This window comes from Thermobia domestica, chromosome 10 (assembly GCF_964235325.1).
Source record: "Thermobia domestica chromosome 10, izTheDome1.hap1.1, whole genome shotgun sequence".
NCBI classification, from domain to species: domain Eukaryota; kingdom Metazoa; phylum Arthropoda; class Insecta; order Zygentoma; family Lepismatidae; genus Thermobia; species Thermobia domestica.
The window spans coordinates 125,010,131-125,029,008 of NC_137463.1; positions in this window are offsets into that span (position 1 = coordinate 125,010,131).

The window sequence follows — 18,878 nt, forward strand, 5'->3', positions numbered from 1 at the left end:
TAAAAGATATTTAACCGGGCCCCGGGGGCCCGAAAGAACGCTAATTTTGAAAAAAGAAAAGTAGCGACCAATGAAAATATTATTAAAATATATTTTTAGAAACTTAAGTTTGAGTACCGTGCAAAAGTTGTATAATATTATGTTATGTTTCTTCACCAAACTAGAGCCGGATAAAAAGATATTTAACCGGGCCCCGGGGGCCCCCAAGAACGCTAATTTAAAAAAATAGTTTCGAGCAGTGAAATATTGAAATATTTTTTTTTTTAGAAAGTTAAGTTTGAGTACTATGCAAAAGTTGTATAATATTATGTTATGTTCTTTCACCAAAATAGAGCCGGATAAAAAGATATTTAACCGGTCCAAGGGGCCCGAACGAACAGTAATTTTGAAGAAACTGTAGCGACCAATGAAAATATTATTAAAATATATTTTTAGAAAGTTAAGTTTCAGTACCGTGCAAAAGTTGTATAATGTTATGTTTCTTCACAGAAGCAGAGCCGGAAAAAAGTTATTTAACCGAGCCCCGGGGGCCCTAAAGAACGTTTATTTTAAAAAGATAGTTGTAAATAGTGAAAATATTATTGAAATATATTTTCTTAGAAAGTTAAGTTTGAGTACCGTGCAAAATTCATAATGTCATGTTTCCTCGCCAAAACAGAGCCGGATAAAAATATATTTAACCAGGCCCCGGGAGCCCGAAAGAACGTTAATGCTGAAAAAATATGGTTGTGACTAATGAAAATATTATTGAAATATTTGTTTTCAGCAAATTAAGTTTGAGTACCGTGCAAAAGTTGTATAATGCTAGTTTCTTTCCCAAAACAGAGGCAGATAAAAATATTTCACCAGGACCTGCGGGTCCGAAAAGTGTTAATTTTTTAAAATATATACCATTATTTTAAGTATGTATAGAAAATTGGTTAAGATTCCTAATACTTTAACTTGACCCCAAGATTTTAAATGTTCTGATCTGATGTGCAGCTCTTCGTCTGATTGGTGTTTAGTAGATATAATAGTACGGACACAAATACATAAGGTAAGATTGAAAAATTGACCAACAAACACCAAACCAGCCCAGAACTCACCACGTGGAGATGGCTACACAGCGAGTTCCTCCCACCCACCTTCCTCTTACTTAAAGCTCCTTAGTTGAATCTTGGAACAAAATATTGAGATTTATGTTCGAAGGTTGGTAGATATTTTCGTGCTTCCAGTTTTGCGCGAATATAACCGTCTCGTGCAACACTACCGCATACTTCTGAAGAAGGTTCTGTTGCTACCTTTACACACCTCTCCAAAGCCTGTGTGTGGAAGGAGAACGTGACAAACTGTGGAACCTCCTCTTTTCCACAATCATTTCGGTTAGTTCTTCTGTTGAGATGTTAGCCGAAATTGAGAGGTTTCGTTACTATTACTTCTGACCAATCGATCAAATCGATATAATCCGCATATTCTTCAGTGCTTTGCCTATTACAATTGTCAATTAGAACCATAGTTTGGTATTTTCGGCCATCAAAATAGACCCTTAAAATTAGTAGCTTTACACTGTAGACGGTTTCTTTCTTTCTCTTTCTTGTTTCTTTTTTTGCTAGTTTCCTATGGATTCTGGTTTTATCTACTACCTTGTCTTTGTTAGTTTTGTTCAGTAAATTAATATCATCTAAAACAGCGGATACAATTTTAGCAGCCGACTTATTCGAGACACCTGTTAAATCTTTGGCGATACTCATTTGTTTAGGGCTCACTATTGTGTATTTAGGTTTACTTTAGATTTTATTCTCTAAACGATAGCTCCATGCGAACTCTTCATCGTCTGAATTCGGAGTGGAAGCACTTAATGTATGTTCCAAGTGCGTGATTGAGGCTAACGATTGTAACCCTCTTGTATTTGGTACCGCAGCATCATAATCGATCTGTGTGTCATGCTTTCTTTTGAGCCTATGGGTTTCTGCTTTATGTACATAGCAACTCGTCATTTGTCTCTGATTTCTCTCATCTAATATAAGCTCCCACGGCGGTATTTAATTTGATTTATCACACTTACAGGTTACTCTATTGCAGCATTTGCAAGAGAAAATATCAAATAACTTCTGAGCACCGTTCTTAAATTTCTTTAATTTGGCTCTTAATGGAGGTATCTTATTTCTTAATGGGGTTAATGATCGTTTTGCATTTTGACTTTCAATTCAAAATCATATCCTTAATTCGAAGGCAAGACAATACAGGAAGAGAGGCTCGCAGTCATATCGTTTCTAGTTTATTTGAATTCAGCAAATTTTTTCGGCCCACCCTAACCCACACCCTTCCTTCGGTAGGGTCGTTCAAACAATACAGAACTACCTCTTCTTACGTGAGAGGTCAACCGTACATTACCAAACCCAATGGCTGATGTAGACTGTCTACATTTAAAGACAATGGCCAATTGGGAGCGGTGGCTCCCCTGGTAGGGTGTGGCTCCTGCACCCAGTGAATGTGTAAGCCTGGGACGAAGGGACGAAGGAGCGACCCACTTCCTCAGCGCTCCTGAGGTACGAGTATGCGTTACTACCCAATGTCAGTAGAACCCATCTTTTCAGTAAATGCGCATTTCATCTATTTGTAGTATCGGCCTAGGCATCTACTCATGCTACGTAAGCTAACTAATTCTATGGCCTATGGAACCCGGAGGTTGAATGCCGCGTTCACAAAAACTCTCCACTGACTTCTATCCTTAGCTAACTCCATCCAGTTTCTACTTTGCATTTCTATTAATGCGAGATCCATCTTAATAATGTCCTCCCATCTGAACCTAGGTCTTCCTAATGGTCGTTTTCCGATTGGTCATCCAGTCAAGACTTTGAAAGCCTTTCTACTTTATTCCATTCTACCTACATGACCTGCCCATCTAAGCCTCCTAGACTTAATGACCCTAACATGTTTGGTAATCCGTATAAATTATGTAGTTCCTCATTGTGAAGTTTTCATTCCCCATTCCCGTTCCTCTTGGGTCCAAATATTCGTCTGAGGATCTTGTTCTCAAAAACTTTCAGTCTATGTTCTTCCCTCAGAGTAAGCGACCATGTTTCGGAACAATACAGAACAACAGGCATGATTATCATTTTATATATTTTAAGCTTCAGATTTATCGACAGAATTCGCGACAACAAGAGATTTTGAACTGAATAATAACACGAATTCCCTGTTTTTAGTCGACATTTAATTTCTTCGTGAATATGATTTTCGTCTGTTAATATTGATCTTAGATATGCGAAAGTATCCACTTTATCAAAAGTATTATTTAATATTTTAACGCATTCGTAATTTTCCGTATTACGGTCCCGACGCACTTCCATGTACTTAGATTTCTCTCCATTTACTTCTAAAATCATGTCCCTGCAAGCGTTTAATAAGACCTCTGCATTTCTTTCTATTGTTCTCCTATCATCCCTAATTAAATTTACATCATCAGCGTACGCCATAACCTGGTAAACAGCGTTCAACTATAGGCCCTGGTCAGTGGCGTATTTAGGGGTGGCTTCCGGGCTTAAGCCCCCCTGAAATCTTACTTAGTATAGTAAAGTAAATGGAATATCTTGCAGAATTTTCACATTTCCAGGCAAAGCCCCCCCCCGAAAGTTAGCAAAGCCCCTCCCGAAACAAAATCGTAAATACGCCACTGGCCCTGGTTGTTATCTTTGATTTTCCTTATAGCGTATTCCAGGACAAAGTTGAACAATAATGGAGACAACGCATCTCCATATTTCAGACCATTCTCGATGTGAAAGCTCGTGGATAAAAATTTTCCTACCCGCACTTTACTTTGTGATTCATTTAAACATGCTTTAATTAATCTAATTAGCTTCCAAATTCTGTAAGAACGTTGTACAACCTTTCTCTCCTCACCGAGTCGTAAGCGTTTCTAAAATCAATAAATAGTTGATGTACCGGGGTATTGTATTCCCGCTTGTTTTCGAGTATTTGGCGAATGGTGAATATTTGGTCGATAGTTGATCGATTTCGTCTGAATCCGCGCTGATAATCCCCAATAATTTCATCTACGTATGGGGTCAATCTCGCTAATAGAATGTTGGAAAGGATTTTATAGGATGTTGAAAGAAGAGAGATGCCTCGATAATTATTACAGTCAGTTTTATCGCCTGCTTGTGGATTGGAACAATGATTGATTCTTTCCACTCTTGTGGAAATTCTTCCTTGTTTCAGACAAGGAGGATGAGTTTGTGTATCTTGTTCCACAATATTTTGCCTCCAGCTAAAATTAACTCAGCCGGAATTTCGTCTATACCCTGAGATTTGTGTTTCTTTAATTTCTTTATAGCGATTTCTACTTCTATTCGGTTGGGTTCTGGAATATACGGTTCTGCCGTAGTTTTTGGCAAATCGTCAAAGAAATCTTTCCATCTATTTAAAATGCTGTCTGTATCATTGAAAACTGTTCCGTCAGCTTGCTTTAACATAAGCACGAGGTTGATAGCCTTTCTTTAATTTGCTGATCCCTTTATACATGTCCCGAATGTTTTTATTTTTACTATTATCTTCAAGTTCCTTAATTTTAGCTTTCAAAAAATTGCAATTCTTTTTTCTAAAAGTTTTGGAAGTTTCTCGCCTGATTTTACAAAATTTTGTGTAGTTATTTCATTCAGATTTTATAGCCAACGTAATTTTGCCTGTTTTCTCTTCTCTGCTAGTTTAATGCATTCCTGGTCGAACCATGGTTTGTTCCTATGTATTTCCACGTGTCCCAATTTTTCTTTTGAGACAGTATGCTTCGTAAGGAAAGAAAAGAATCCAGTCGCTGAAATATTTTTCTCCATAATCGTAAGGTTATATCTGTTAAGTAAAGAGTATATGACATGCGTCAGATTTCTGTAACAATTCCTGTAATGCTATTGAGATTATCATAATTTTGCTCAAATAAGAGTATTGTTACGTCATACACAATTGATATTCTTTCTTCGTAGTTTTGGGGGAATCATTATTTATATTATTATAAAATAATTTTAACGTGGACCTATGTGGATGCCTAATTAGAAATATACCAATTACAGAGGTTGTTCAGTCGACATTTGGCCAAATTCAATTTACCTAAAAATTTAGAAGGATCCATGGCGACAGGTCCGTAAGTGCTCGATGTGTTTCCCTTGGTTCCTAACAATAGCCCGACAGCGTAATTTCCACTGTAATAGGCTTCTCTGAAGAACTGGGAGGGGAACCTTGTCCCATTTCCTTTGCACAGCTTTCCAAAGTCCTTCCACAGTCGTCACACGCCGTTTTCCCAAAACCCGCTTCAGCAATCCAAATCCACAATAGTCCATAGGTCTTGCATCTGGAGATTTACAGGTACCTCATTGAAAGGTATCATCTGTATACCACTTGCCTCCTCCATCTTCCTGTAGAATGCGAGGGACGATCGTGTGGTATGTGATGAAGCCTTGTCCATGTGAATGCGAACCAGACTGGCGTCATTTCCGTACATTGTTGGAATCTCATGCTCGTAGATCGGCCGCATGATCTGCTCCTGAAAATACTGCGAATTTATTTTGCAGTTCTTCGCCATCCTACGAATCTTCAGTTTACCCCGGTAACAGTAGCCAGTAACGACCATGAACCCTTTTGGGAAGGATTATTTACAGACACGGACCCATCTTCTGAAGTTCTTGGCGCCTTTCTCTCGGTACATGATGGCTGTCGGTTTGCCGCAGTCGGAAAGATAAATCCATGCTTCATCGAGCGTTACGACGTACATCATCCTTTGTTTTGCCAGAGGCCGTTCGTACAGCTTCCGGGCGTTACACTTTCTTTCCTTTTGGTGGGCATCCGTGAGAAGATGGCTCGAGCTTTCGTGACTTTTTCCAACTTGAGTTGATGGTGTAACGTCCGGCTCACAGTCCTCAAAAACACGTCAAGACGATTAGTCATACACCTTTGTGTTGGCGGATTATCTTGCGTTGCCATTTTGCGAAGTTTCCTCTGCATGGTGGAGGTGGCCTTGGTGCATTCCCGCTTCCTAGGCAACTTCGTTGGTGATCCAAATGGTGGAGCTTCGTTGCCCTTGTACATTTTAATAACATTTTTTTATTCCACTTAAGCTGATGTTGCACCATTCTTCTTGCACTGTTTTCTAATGACAGAAACACTAAAGTGGGCGTCATAAAGACCTGCAACATAGTATTCCCAAAACCGGCTTAGTTTTGGTGGCATTTTGGTCACAAAGCGGAAACCCATACACTTGGAAACAAATTTAACATAACACTCACAACAATGGTCCTTTTTTGTGCGTTATTGTCGTCCGCGCGGAAAAAAACAACTCCGTTCCCAGGAAGCCACTGCACAACAGTGCAGGACGCCACGAGCCAGATCGGGTGAGTCCATCCTACCCGGGAAGGGGAAGGAACGAAATCGGCCAAACGTAGGCTGAACAACCTCTGCAGATTTCAGAATGTGTTCACGGGAGTCATTTGTAATACTGATATGTACTACTACTTCATCTACAACGCCGAATATATAATATACTCTACAACAGGTTCACCTCAGACTAATCTACCGTAATATGAGTTTCATCTCCCTTCCCTAGAATAAGCCTCAAATCTGCCCACCTCCCAATGTTGAAGACAACCAATGGCGTATTTAGGATTTTATTTCGAGGGGCTATGCCCAACACAGGGAAGGAAGTGGGCAATTGCCCACCTGAGTTTGAGAATTAAATATATTTTAATTTATGCATAAATTGAAGTTATAATGGCAAGAATTGCATACCGATAAATCCTGTATGATATGATACAAAAATTTACGAGTGAATCTAACCCTTTATTCTATTCATACAAGAAAAAGGAAGCATCCTCTTGGCCTACCTAATTTCCCGGGCTAATTATTCCTCCATTTTGATTTTTTTCAATTCAAACATTTCCTTCTTTTAAAAATAACTGAATGCTATAATTTTTCCTTTGTTATAATAACTAAAGTCCCGTCATGTTGATATCCGCGCAAGTTGGTGTGGAACGCCAGTTTCGCTTATCAACTCCTTTTAGTTTAGGTGTTACTGATGACGGCCGACTTGAATCCCAAATGACAACGGTCGATAAAGTATGATAGGCGAAACGAAAGATAGTAGCATGAAGAAAAAAAAAAACAGAAAAGTAGAAAGGACAAAAGAAAGAACAAAAGGACGCAGTTCTTACATGGAATGAAATTTGACAAATACAGTATTATTTCTGAAAAAATACCATAAGAAAATGGAAAGTCAATGACATTCCTAGAAATGGTAAGAAGGGTTATTGTTGTACGTGGAATGCGAAAAACTAACAAATTTATTTCGGAGGGAGCTTGAACTCGATAGCCCCCTAAATACGCCACTGAAGACAATTCTGCTCCCCTGATCCTCCACAGCATTGTTTTCAACTTCATAAATATTTTGAACTTCGCTTATATATATATATATATATATATATATATATATATATAATATGGAAACGGTCTTACCCGTCCCCCCCAATGTTGAAGGCAAATTTGCGCCGATGTAGCTGACGAAGATAACGTACATATATGTATGTAATATAAGGAAGACTGTTAGATATCAGACATTCTGCAACGGCATGATGTAACATCTAAGGGCGGTGCCTATGTAGCATATGGATAACGTATGCTCCGTACTGACTTCTGTAGTAAGTAAAAGGATTTCGTATATTTATACAATATATCGCTGCCTGGAGAACCGATTTTTCTCAGTGTAGCTTATATCAATATTTACAATAATAAAATAAAACACATTGCAAATTGCATATTTTTCCCTTCCAAAGTTTGGTGGAACGTCCTGAAATAAAATACCGCTCTGGAGATAAAGAGAATTCACAATGTTTATATTTTTTCCAATTTCTGTAAAAATATTTCGTTTTCTTGGCACTTTAACGTAATTCAAATCCCTATAAGAAAATTATTATTAACATTAAAAAATCTATCGTTAATCTATCAACCAAGATGTAAATAGTTAACAGAAATTTCTCAACTTCTGTGTATTAGTAAGTTTATTAAAGAAATAAAATTTTAGAGTTTTAATTGAATGTTACAGTAACGGAAATGTATGACATTAAGTGCAGAGATGTAATATTTAAGTGGACAACTTTCTACTAGTATTGAACTTAACTTCTCGGATCTTCGAGTGGCGCGAACGAAATAACAAATAAATCTTATTTTGAATACAAATTTAAACAAAACTGTGAAAGAAAAAGCATTAAAATGTAGTCTTTCACTACGAAAACGTATCTATTCTGGCCCGCGACAAAAAGCTGTTACTTTATTTCTTTCAGTAGTCAAGAATGAATGTTTAATGCAGAAGTTTAAATGTTAAAAACATTATATACCATCCGTGGATGTGGTAATTCATTAAATATACCATCAGCGGCTCAGAAGTTAAAAGATCTCAGAAGACAGATTTGGCACGTTCAGTACAGAAGGGAATCAAGTCCATTTTCTTGGTGATTTTGTAGATATTTAATCTTTATGATGTCTATCTGAAGCTTCTCTTAGAATGAAAATTATTCATTTCAATATTGTAAATGACTCTTATAATGTAAAACGAACGTTAACTTTTCTATGTAGTTAAGTGTACTTTACAAACTTTATATCTCTTTTTCTCGCAACTGTGATTTGGACTTGATTTCTTTATGCTCTAAACTTCCCATATATATGTGCTTATTATAATGATTAGTCAAGGTCGCTTACTGTTTGTATAAAGCCAAGCTCCAAATGCTGTGTAAAACTTGCTATTACGTAATTTCGAATAAAATATTCAGCTTACATAGTATGGAATGAAGGAATTAAAAGTACTACAAACTCACGGAGCAAAATAATTATTTCCTCGAATAAACCCTGAATAGCTCAGAAGGTAGGAGACATAATCATTAAACGAACTTCTGCTCATACGGCAGATCTTAAACAAAACCCTATCTGCATTAGTTTTGATGTAACGTTATTTTGTACATTGAAGTGTTAAGAACAGACTGTCCTTTTTACCGACTGATTCCTCACTTGACTCATGTTAACGACTGGCTCCTCACTCGACTTATCACGAGAACATTATACTTTTGTATTGCTCACACAATGCTGAGAAGCTAATTCAGACAAATTTTGAAATTCAAGTGCTAGATGACCTAGATTATATTAAACTGGAAATTATGACTTTGAACCAAGCGAACCTCAAAATAACTGATTACGAGACAGGTGGTTATTGTTTGTATTTGTAAATGACTGATGTAGCTATAAAATATTCGTTAAAGGAAACAATATTTCAAGAGGGTGCACTACTTTATTTTCTTCAGTAAGTCCAGATTTATTAAGCTATTTTTCACTTTAACGCAGACTCTCCAAGTGTAATAAATGCTGAATGTTAAATAAATTAAACATTCGCGTCCAACTTTTATTAGAATGCACTCCTACAACTATTCGGCTACTTATTAGAAGAATATTCTATTTAGCTAACATACAATTTTTGATATACTATAGTCATTACTAGCAATTGCCCTTTGTTGTTTCCGCAGATAATGTTTTGTTCGGTCTTTTTCCAATTCCCTCTCTTTCTCTGAGTTCTCCATATTTTAAATGTGCAAATGAATAGGATATTCATATACATTCCACCAAATACGTGACAATAGTGAAATTTGGAACCCTTTTCCTCTACTTTGGAATAACCATCTTCTTCCCTCCTGCATGATTGTGTTTTAAAAATTCGTGACGGCTACAAACCGCTGGCGGCGCTAGAAATCACACTAGGAATTTCTCATGCACTGAATTTTTCTCTTATATAACAGTTTACACCTGTATCGTATGCATGCTTTATTTCAAGATCTTTCTTGTGCTTATCTGTAACTTGTGATCCGGAAACAGTTTGACCTATGGCCCATCATACAGATTAACCACAGACAGTGAACCTGTCTAACCTGAATAAACCCATGAACTGAAATCACCCAGACAGACCGTGACCCAGAGAAACCGGGATCGACACTTGACTTTGAAACGACGAAGCATCGTCATACATATGGAGAATATACAAAAGCCTGCTAATATAGTTCTAAGAAGCACGATTATCTCCTTCTCGTCGCTCTCTTCTTACTCTTTTCTCTTTTCTTTTCTTTGTGCGTCAAAGGATTGCTCTGAAAGATAACTACAAGATGTATCAGAGTATAAACGCGTGTGAATCACAGAAAAAAACTACACATTTTCCTTATGAGGGATAATTAAAATTTAATTCAACATATCTGTAAACCTGTCTTGTAAAATGTAAGAGATCCCGCTTAGCCTATACGTGTTTTGTTAAATGTTTTTGTATAATTTACGTTCAAAGCCACTGCATTATTTTCCAGTTTAGGAGAGTAAATAAATACAAAACTATATTTCAAGTATTCAAGAGATGTCACCTTATTCAGAAATGTCACACCGAGAATCGGACACGTGAATATTCGAGCTCAAGTAGTGGGTATTATTAATCCACTATAAAATTCTAGATTAGTTTTGCAGAGATATTTCGAATTCTGGTTATCGGATCTGCACCGGTTGCCGGTTCTACCGGGATACTAATTCTTTTTGGATCTCACTCAATCTATCTGGGCCAATCCGAATGACCTGGACAAAAGTCGTGATCCAAGTGATACGGTGACTCAAGACCCGTGCCATCAGTGGTGATTAAGTGAATTGAGCAAGCTCCTTAGGGACAGATGAAACGGGTTCTAGCCACAGTCATTGAATGAAAGCGAGATTGCTCCATCAGCGTAATAATAATAATAATAATAATAATAATAATAATAATAATAATAATAATAATAATAATAATAATAATAATAATAATAATAATAAAAAAACATTCTGAAAATATTTTATAAAACAATTTCTGTTTCTCGTCCTTGGCGTTTTGTGAAGGAGACACAAGTAAAATGCCATGACGAGACAAATGACAAAGAAAATAGCTAAATATTCTTTTACTCGGTATTTCATTTCAGAACCTTAAAAGAAAGTATTCCTCTGACACACTGGAGAATGAATGAATGTCTCAGAGAATTAAGGTTCGTGAATAATGTAGACACTTTTACAAGACTTAATTTTTCGGTCTTTCAGCTCTGAGAAGGATATATAATATTTCTCTTGTCTCTAACACCAACTAGAATGATCATACTGAATATATTAGGCCACATTTGCTAACTAACAAACTGTTTCAAACATAATCACTCATTCGTTGTGCTATTATGCAGCTAGGATGACATGAATCTCCCTTGTTAGTAGAGAATTATTCCTGGCAGACACCCGACTCGTTGTGATTAATCACCATGGGGTGTATCAACATCAGACACATCTCGCACTCTTTCTGGCTTTCTTCTTTATGTGTGTGAGAGACTGTGCCTGTTTCCCTGTAAAGGAATCTTATCACTTTCTGCCGCAGTAGATTTGCTGTTAAATGTATGGATTACATTCGAAACGACTACTAATCCATCGTTCGCAGACAGTGAATGAGGAATACTTGTTATTCACGAGCTTACAGTCATCTCGTCACAACAATAACGAATTTTGCTTCCGAAGAAAAGGGATCCTTTCGTGACGAAATAATCACTCATTGTTATAATAAATCGTCTGTGCTGGGATTATATACTAAATCAGACAAATATTTTTCGATTGTTTTGTAAATTCTACTTGAATTATTTCAGGCATAATCTGAACTTTCGTAAATAATCTTCTTTTAGCTTTAGTTGTGTTTTTATTGTTGTGAAAAATTCCCTAATGTTATTAGACTTATCAAGGTAATCAAGTTTACACGTTATGGTAGAGAATTATACAAGAGACTTTTATGCCTCCTACTAGTAGCAATACCTAGAAATATCGTTTGTGAATATGGTGTTGGATGTAAGAAAACAATTTTCTGGTAAATTCCAAATTGAGGTTACAACACTATACGATGAAACAAACTTTAATAAATGGCATCTGCAGAGAAAGGCAAAGTTATGCATTTTTTATAATATATCTATAATACACGATTGGTTGTGTACTCCTAATTTTATTAGAAGAAATGATTTTAAAATCGGATTAAATAATCTAATGAATACACGGATACGAATGCAGAAATGGATTATATGAACATTTCTAGTCTTATGAAATAATATTTTAGAAGTTTTTTTTTTGTATATTTTCCCTTAAAAATAATACATACATTTTTGCAAACATTAATTTGAACCTATATTTAAAATAAACTTTTAAGAGTTAGTGTTAGTTTCATTTTTGTTTTATCTCAGTAACCATAGTGCATATTGTAATCTGGCTTGTGCCATGATGTGGGCGTACATTTTACTATCAATTTAAACTTAATATTTGGTGAGTTTTGAGTCTACTGTAGTTGATCATGAATAACATATCTCTTAGTGCCAAAATGCTAATTTTTGTAAATTTTTTCGAAAGTGCACACGAGGATTTACCCTTAAGAATAATATTTTGTTCATCTCGATGACGTCTTTATATATCTATCTATCTAGATAGACATATAGATATAGATATAGATATAGATATAGATATAGATATAGATATAGATATAGATACATATGCATATACATATTCGTGTGTGTGAGTGAATGACACTAGAATCGAGTATGATCCATTTTTGTGTTAGAGACCATACTCCTCCCATTAGGTACAGTCATGTTCGAAGTGATTGTCGCATATCTATAACTCTCTTGTTGTGAGAATATAATTTGATGATAATTTTGCAGGGTACTTTTAATACTGTTACTATGTGTATGATTGGGAAATGTATATTTGTGGTAAATTTCATAGGAAAAGAATTATAAATACGAAAATTAGAATGAGTAAAACAAAATTTTGCTAAATGGACAATAAAATATTTTACTGATCTTTTGACATGAATTTTACCACATACATATCTTTGTACATTATAAATATACTAAATTTATAATAAATACCTGGCGAAATCGTTATCAAATTATATTCCTACAACAACATGTTTATAGACATGCGACAATCATTTTTGACATAAGTGGACATAACGAATCCACTAAATTAACTTAATATATCATCCCTAAATAGCAAAACTTACTTTTAAACTTATGCAGTGACTGTGATTTCCAACACTGTCTCATTAACCGCGGAGCAGTCTTGAACAAAAATACTGTTCTTATGTTAATAATATCTTTGTTATACATTCATAATTTGTTCATTAATTTCAATTATTTTCTTTCGAAAAACATTATTACTGAAATCTCAATAGCATTATGACAATTTTGAGGCATAACTCCCTCCCTAGAGACACTCTTACTAGTAAAATTATTTGGTAGACAAGAACAGTAAAATTTCTTCGAATATAGTCTTATAACAGTCTACATAGTGAAGTAACTATAAAGCTATCGTTCTTGTTTCTCTTTTGTAAAAATAATAAAATTAATGTAAAATTATATTTAAGTATTAATGTTCTTGAAACGTATGTTACAAATTATCTTTTGCCATTATTTTAATGCAATTACGTTATTTTTTAATATAAGCTTACAAAAACTCATTAATACGTTGAACTTCCTACATTCAAGAAATCATTATGGAGAGATTTTGCCCTTTCGAGGTTGTATCTTAGGCAAGATTTCGTCTCGCGAGGTTCTGGCCATTTAACGTTTTGGACAAAAAAGTTTTGGCCGAACAAGACTTAGTCTAGCGAGATTTTGAGCCAAGAAATTGCATTCAGACGGATTTTGTTCTGCAAGCTCCTAGCTGCGACGTTTCTTTTGTAATGCTTTCTACTCAAACCGGTAACATCTCAGTCAACAATGCAAAACTTCCTCGATTTATTCATTAATTTACATATTAATACTGAACTATTTTCTGCACAATTTTAATTTTTGGTTCGTATTATATTAGAAAAGTACATATACAAAACTTTTGCTCGGATTATTCTTAATTTGAAGGTATATATATATATATATATATATATATATATATATATATATATATATATATATATATATATATATATATGGTTACAGTTATCCGATGGTTAATATGTAATTAATGTAATTAAGTATAAGATATATTTAGTTTGAAGGTCCCAGCACATCAGGATCCGCAGATGGCAGCTAATTGTATTGTTTGTAGAAGACATACTACTAGTAGTTTAAAGGTCAATATTCGAATAACACCTCGAGTGTAGTAATGTCTGCAGATCTGTTGTGTGTAGATCGCAGCATGTCTCTGCAATGATAGGATTATGCGAGCAAACGCCTGTTGTTCAATTAAGTGACATCGACTAAATGTAATAAGACTACAAGTAGCTGGGTGGCCGTTCGGATTTGGCATGATTGTAAGTACTCCATCGGTGATGTATATGATCAGAGAGGGAAGATTTCAATGAAAATGTGTCAGTATTAGTGCCCTGGCAAAGCATCAAAGAACGTCTGAATAGAAGGATTGTTCAACCAACCTGACAGATTTAATTGACATTGAAATCAGAACCACTATGATTCTCTATATATGAAAATGAACACTAAATAATCAGTTGTTGCAAGTAAATGTTCTATTCGCACTATTGATTTTTACACCTGTTAATTATCAGGAACGTCTCCCGTGATATCTATAACTTATTTTCTGTCGTTGCTCTTAAGGTATGTTACTTTCTCATGTAACCAGTTCCTCTAATTGTCGTAATTTCACGTCAGCATCATAATATTAGAAACTTTAAAACGATAATTTGAAGTGGGAATGTACTCGCTAAAGAGTTTTTCTGCTGCATTTGTTAGTATTTGTGTAGGTGTATAATTACAAAGTACTGATAATTAGATGAAAGATTTTATTTTATGTTTCATGACTTACATTGTTGAAGGAAATTAGAGTTACTAATTTTGTAGTGTAAAATTAGAGACTACAGCAACTCTAATGATTATAAAAATAGATTTCTCTCTTTCAAATCTTGTATCATTAAGTCAAAAGAGGGTCTTTATAATGGAAGATTATTTATCTGTTTTACTTCATGTTTCGAGAACTTAAGTAAATATGTTAAATAAAGAAGTAAAATCACGCATGCCCTTTTGTGTATAATATATTGCATATTCGTTTGAAAGAAACATTTGTTAACTCTTTTAATTTCGGGCTTTTGACTTACGATTTCTATCAGGGTTCAGCTGTTGTATTGGTAAAAACTGAAGCAATATTTTTGGTATTTTCGAATCATAATTTTTTTTACTCTTAGATCTTTGTTTTATATTTTCACTCATTTTAGTCTTGTATGTGCAGTTTTTAGTATAATTGTTTATAATCGTCATTAAAATATGCAGATAATACAATTTTGACAATATTTCTCTTATTAAAATCTTCTCTTGCATTTCATTCTCATTCAAGAAAAAATAGTTATATAGAATTCAGGAATACCTAATCTCATCGAAGGCAACAAGTTTCTTCCCAATAAGTAATTTCTTCCCTAAAAGTTGTTCAGGTGTTTCCGTAGCATAAAAGATAATATTGATTATAGTAATAAGTTTGACTATGTTGAAAGTAGTTAAGTCTTTCAGACATTCAGAACATGGTGAAGAGAATTTCTGTAATTTCAGTGTTGAATCTTGAGACTTGCATAGTGGTTTTCGTCATTATAATCACGGATAGAAACACTGTAATTGTATATTATAGTTTCATAGACAGGATGCTATATTATATTTAATATCTACCAAGAGCTCACTCGTGGCTATGTGAATAACCTATGCGTCCTTAGAGCAGCATATTCGGGTTTGATTCCCGGCCCGAGCTTATGTGATTCGGATCTCACATTAAGCTGTAAGTTCACGTTTCATGTAGCGTCCAATCCAAAATTAATATGGATCAAAAGTTTGTATTAAAAGCTCGCAATTAGAGAGTGGAATTAAGGAATACATACATATTTAGGATAATGTATACCACGTATACAAAACTGAGTAATTTTCGAACTCTTATGAAAACACCCACTCAAACAGATCAGTTATACCCTTTCAATATCATACAGTTCGATTTCTTACAAAGGAAAATTCATGCAATTTACAGCTTTATACCTAACAACAACAGCCTTATACCTATAAGTGTTTCATATTTTTAATATAAAATGGTTGATCATATCTTTGATGCAAAGACTTGAAGTGACAACAAATACACATAGTTTACACAATCTCACCTTCAAATTACAGAGCTTATGAAAGAAAGCTTAGTATCTAGGTCTTTACTGAACTACACACTTTAATCTCTGCTGTAAAATAGAATGGAAAATATACTTTCGCGCTGTTGCCGTGACCTCCATTATTGCTGAAGGATCCACCTGGGCATGAATGTTTCCGCTTACAGTTAGTTCTCCTTGCTCGGCAAAGTGCAGCTGACCTATTCCCCAGAAACTCCGTCAACGGTGCGGAGCGAGAAACCAGAAATTGGAGAACTGGAGAAAGAAAGGGAAAAAAGAGAAGAGAAAAATAGATGACGTTGATAGAAGTCTCTTCTGTTCTCCTGTGACGGATGTTCCTCCAAAAAACGTATTGAAGAAAGAAAAAAATACCGCAACCTAGGCAGGATAAAGTATTACATATATAAGCCTCAGCAAATGGAATTCATTGACCACGACAAAATGTTTCTTCCACTGTGTAAATCTTCTGCGTGTTCTTTCTTCAAAGAAACATGAAACTTAAAAAAACTGGTTCGTTAAACTAAAAGCGTTTAGAAAAATTAGTTTCTTTATTACTTTCTTATAACATTATATTTCATAGTACCAGTATGTAAAACATAATTAAAAATAGAGCTTAATCGATTTTACTTACTTTTTTATGTAATTAGTGTATAACATTATTTACTTTAGTGCACACCTTCAGCTTCAATATTTCGAGTAAGCTTACAGTTAGACAAAAAAGTTTAATTTGTCATCCAATTTAACTCAAATGGATAGTTATTTAAATAAAGTTATCGAAATCTGGTTAAGGAAAATCAGAAATAGCACCAATAGATGGTAACGAGTTTATTGTACATTTTACGACTAGCAAAGTAGTTCGACTGGTAACATATTGCATTAAATCCATCATTTTTTGTTCTCTGTCTATTTAAATTGAAGTTCAATTTACAATATTATTTGTTTTAATTTTTTTCTATGGATAATGGGTCATTATAAACTCTTTATAGGAATGAAGAATAAACATTACAATAATTTTAAGATTCCATTATGATAATCATTGAATGTGAGTTAAACAAGATAATGATGAATGAAACAATGTACATGACTTTCTTATAGCAAATTAATATTTTGTAGTTTATAAAGGAGTTATACGTTAACAAAATAGCAAGGAAACTGAATATATAGTTAGTACGGAATACTTAATCACAGGTAATAGTTTACACTATTTTCCTTATAAGAATACTTACAATCTTTTAAGGTCTGAAAGCATCTTCACGTAGAGTTTCAAATGGCGAAATATGTTTAAAATGACTAAAATCTTGATTACTTGGTAGACTTGATTACCTTGTGTACTAAACAACCCATCTTCCTGCTAGTGTATTTGGTACTTTTTGGAATAACTAACTGCTGATGGTCTTTAGATTCACTTAATGGTAGTTTTGACGCTTTACGATTACTCTAATTAAAATCCACTTGCAGAAAAGTCGAGAAATATTAAGCTGGGGGCGTTGGTTTTTGTTTAATCATTTTCTTCAAAATTATACATTTATTTGTTGTTCTACTTTTTGAGAAGATTTTTAAAAATATTGCCCAAAGTAAAGTGCTAAGTAAAGAATAAGTGAGTTTTATTTCACAGTGTGAAACTACGGTAGATTTCAAAACTATGGAAATTCAATACTCATACTCTATAGCTACTGGTTGCAATAGATTAATAAGATCAAAGATAAAACATGTTCTTCGGACGCTCAATCCATATCAGAAAGCCATAACTCACTAAGCTTTACTGTTTTTATTCTATGGTGATAAAGGCTGTAACCGGAAATCCTTAATTTTGAACTATTTCCTGTTTAAATAGACGATTAAGGGAGAAGGTAGAATATGCTCTTGAGAAGCTGAATCAATTTCGAAAACTGCATCTAGATATTTTTGACTGTTTAGGCTCTATGAAAATCAGTATGGAAACCAGATGTATAGTAAATTATAACTACTTCCGATTTCGCTAGGGTATTCGGATTGTGAAGAGGTATGTTCTCTTGTAATGAATCAATTGCAGAAAGCTACTTGTCGCAGTATATAACCATTTTTATTCTATGGCGATAAATGTTGAAACCGAGAAAGATTAATTTGAACCACTTCCGGTTTGAACAGAGGGTTAATGGAAAAGACGGAACATATCTTTGGACAGCTGAAATAATTGCAAAAAACTGCATCTAGATATCTCTTACCGTTTCTGTTATGTGAAAATAAGTTGTGTTGAAACCGGAAGTAAACTTAAATCTGAACCACTTTCAATTATGATAGAATGTTCGGGATAATTATTATACGTTGCCTGGAGAAGGTAAATCATTTTCAGAAAACCGCTCTAGCTGTCTGTTACGTTTTATGTTGTATGGCCATAAACGTTGAAATCGGAAATGACTAATTTGTACCAGTTCCGGTTTGAATACAGAGGTAACGGAGGAAATGAAACCTGTTCTTGGGACACTGAATCAATTGCAAAAATGCATCTCGATATCTCTTACTGTTTTTGCTCTGATACCTGTCGACAGATGGGACAAAGCCATTCTAGAGTACTTTTTTACACTTATGCATTGCATAGTGTGCGTCTAAAAATTAAAAATTATTAAATTCTTTTTTTTTTCTCGTAGCAAACAAAATATATTTGATCAAGTTTATCTACACCAATAACTTTTCGTCACAAAGTAATATTTCTTAAAGATTTTCTTCAAGCCTTGCT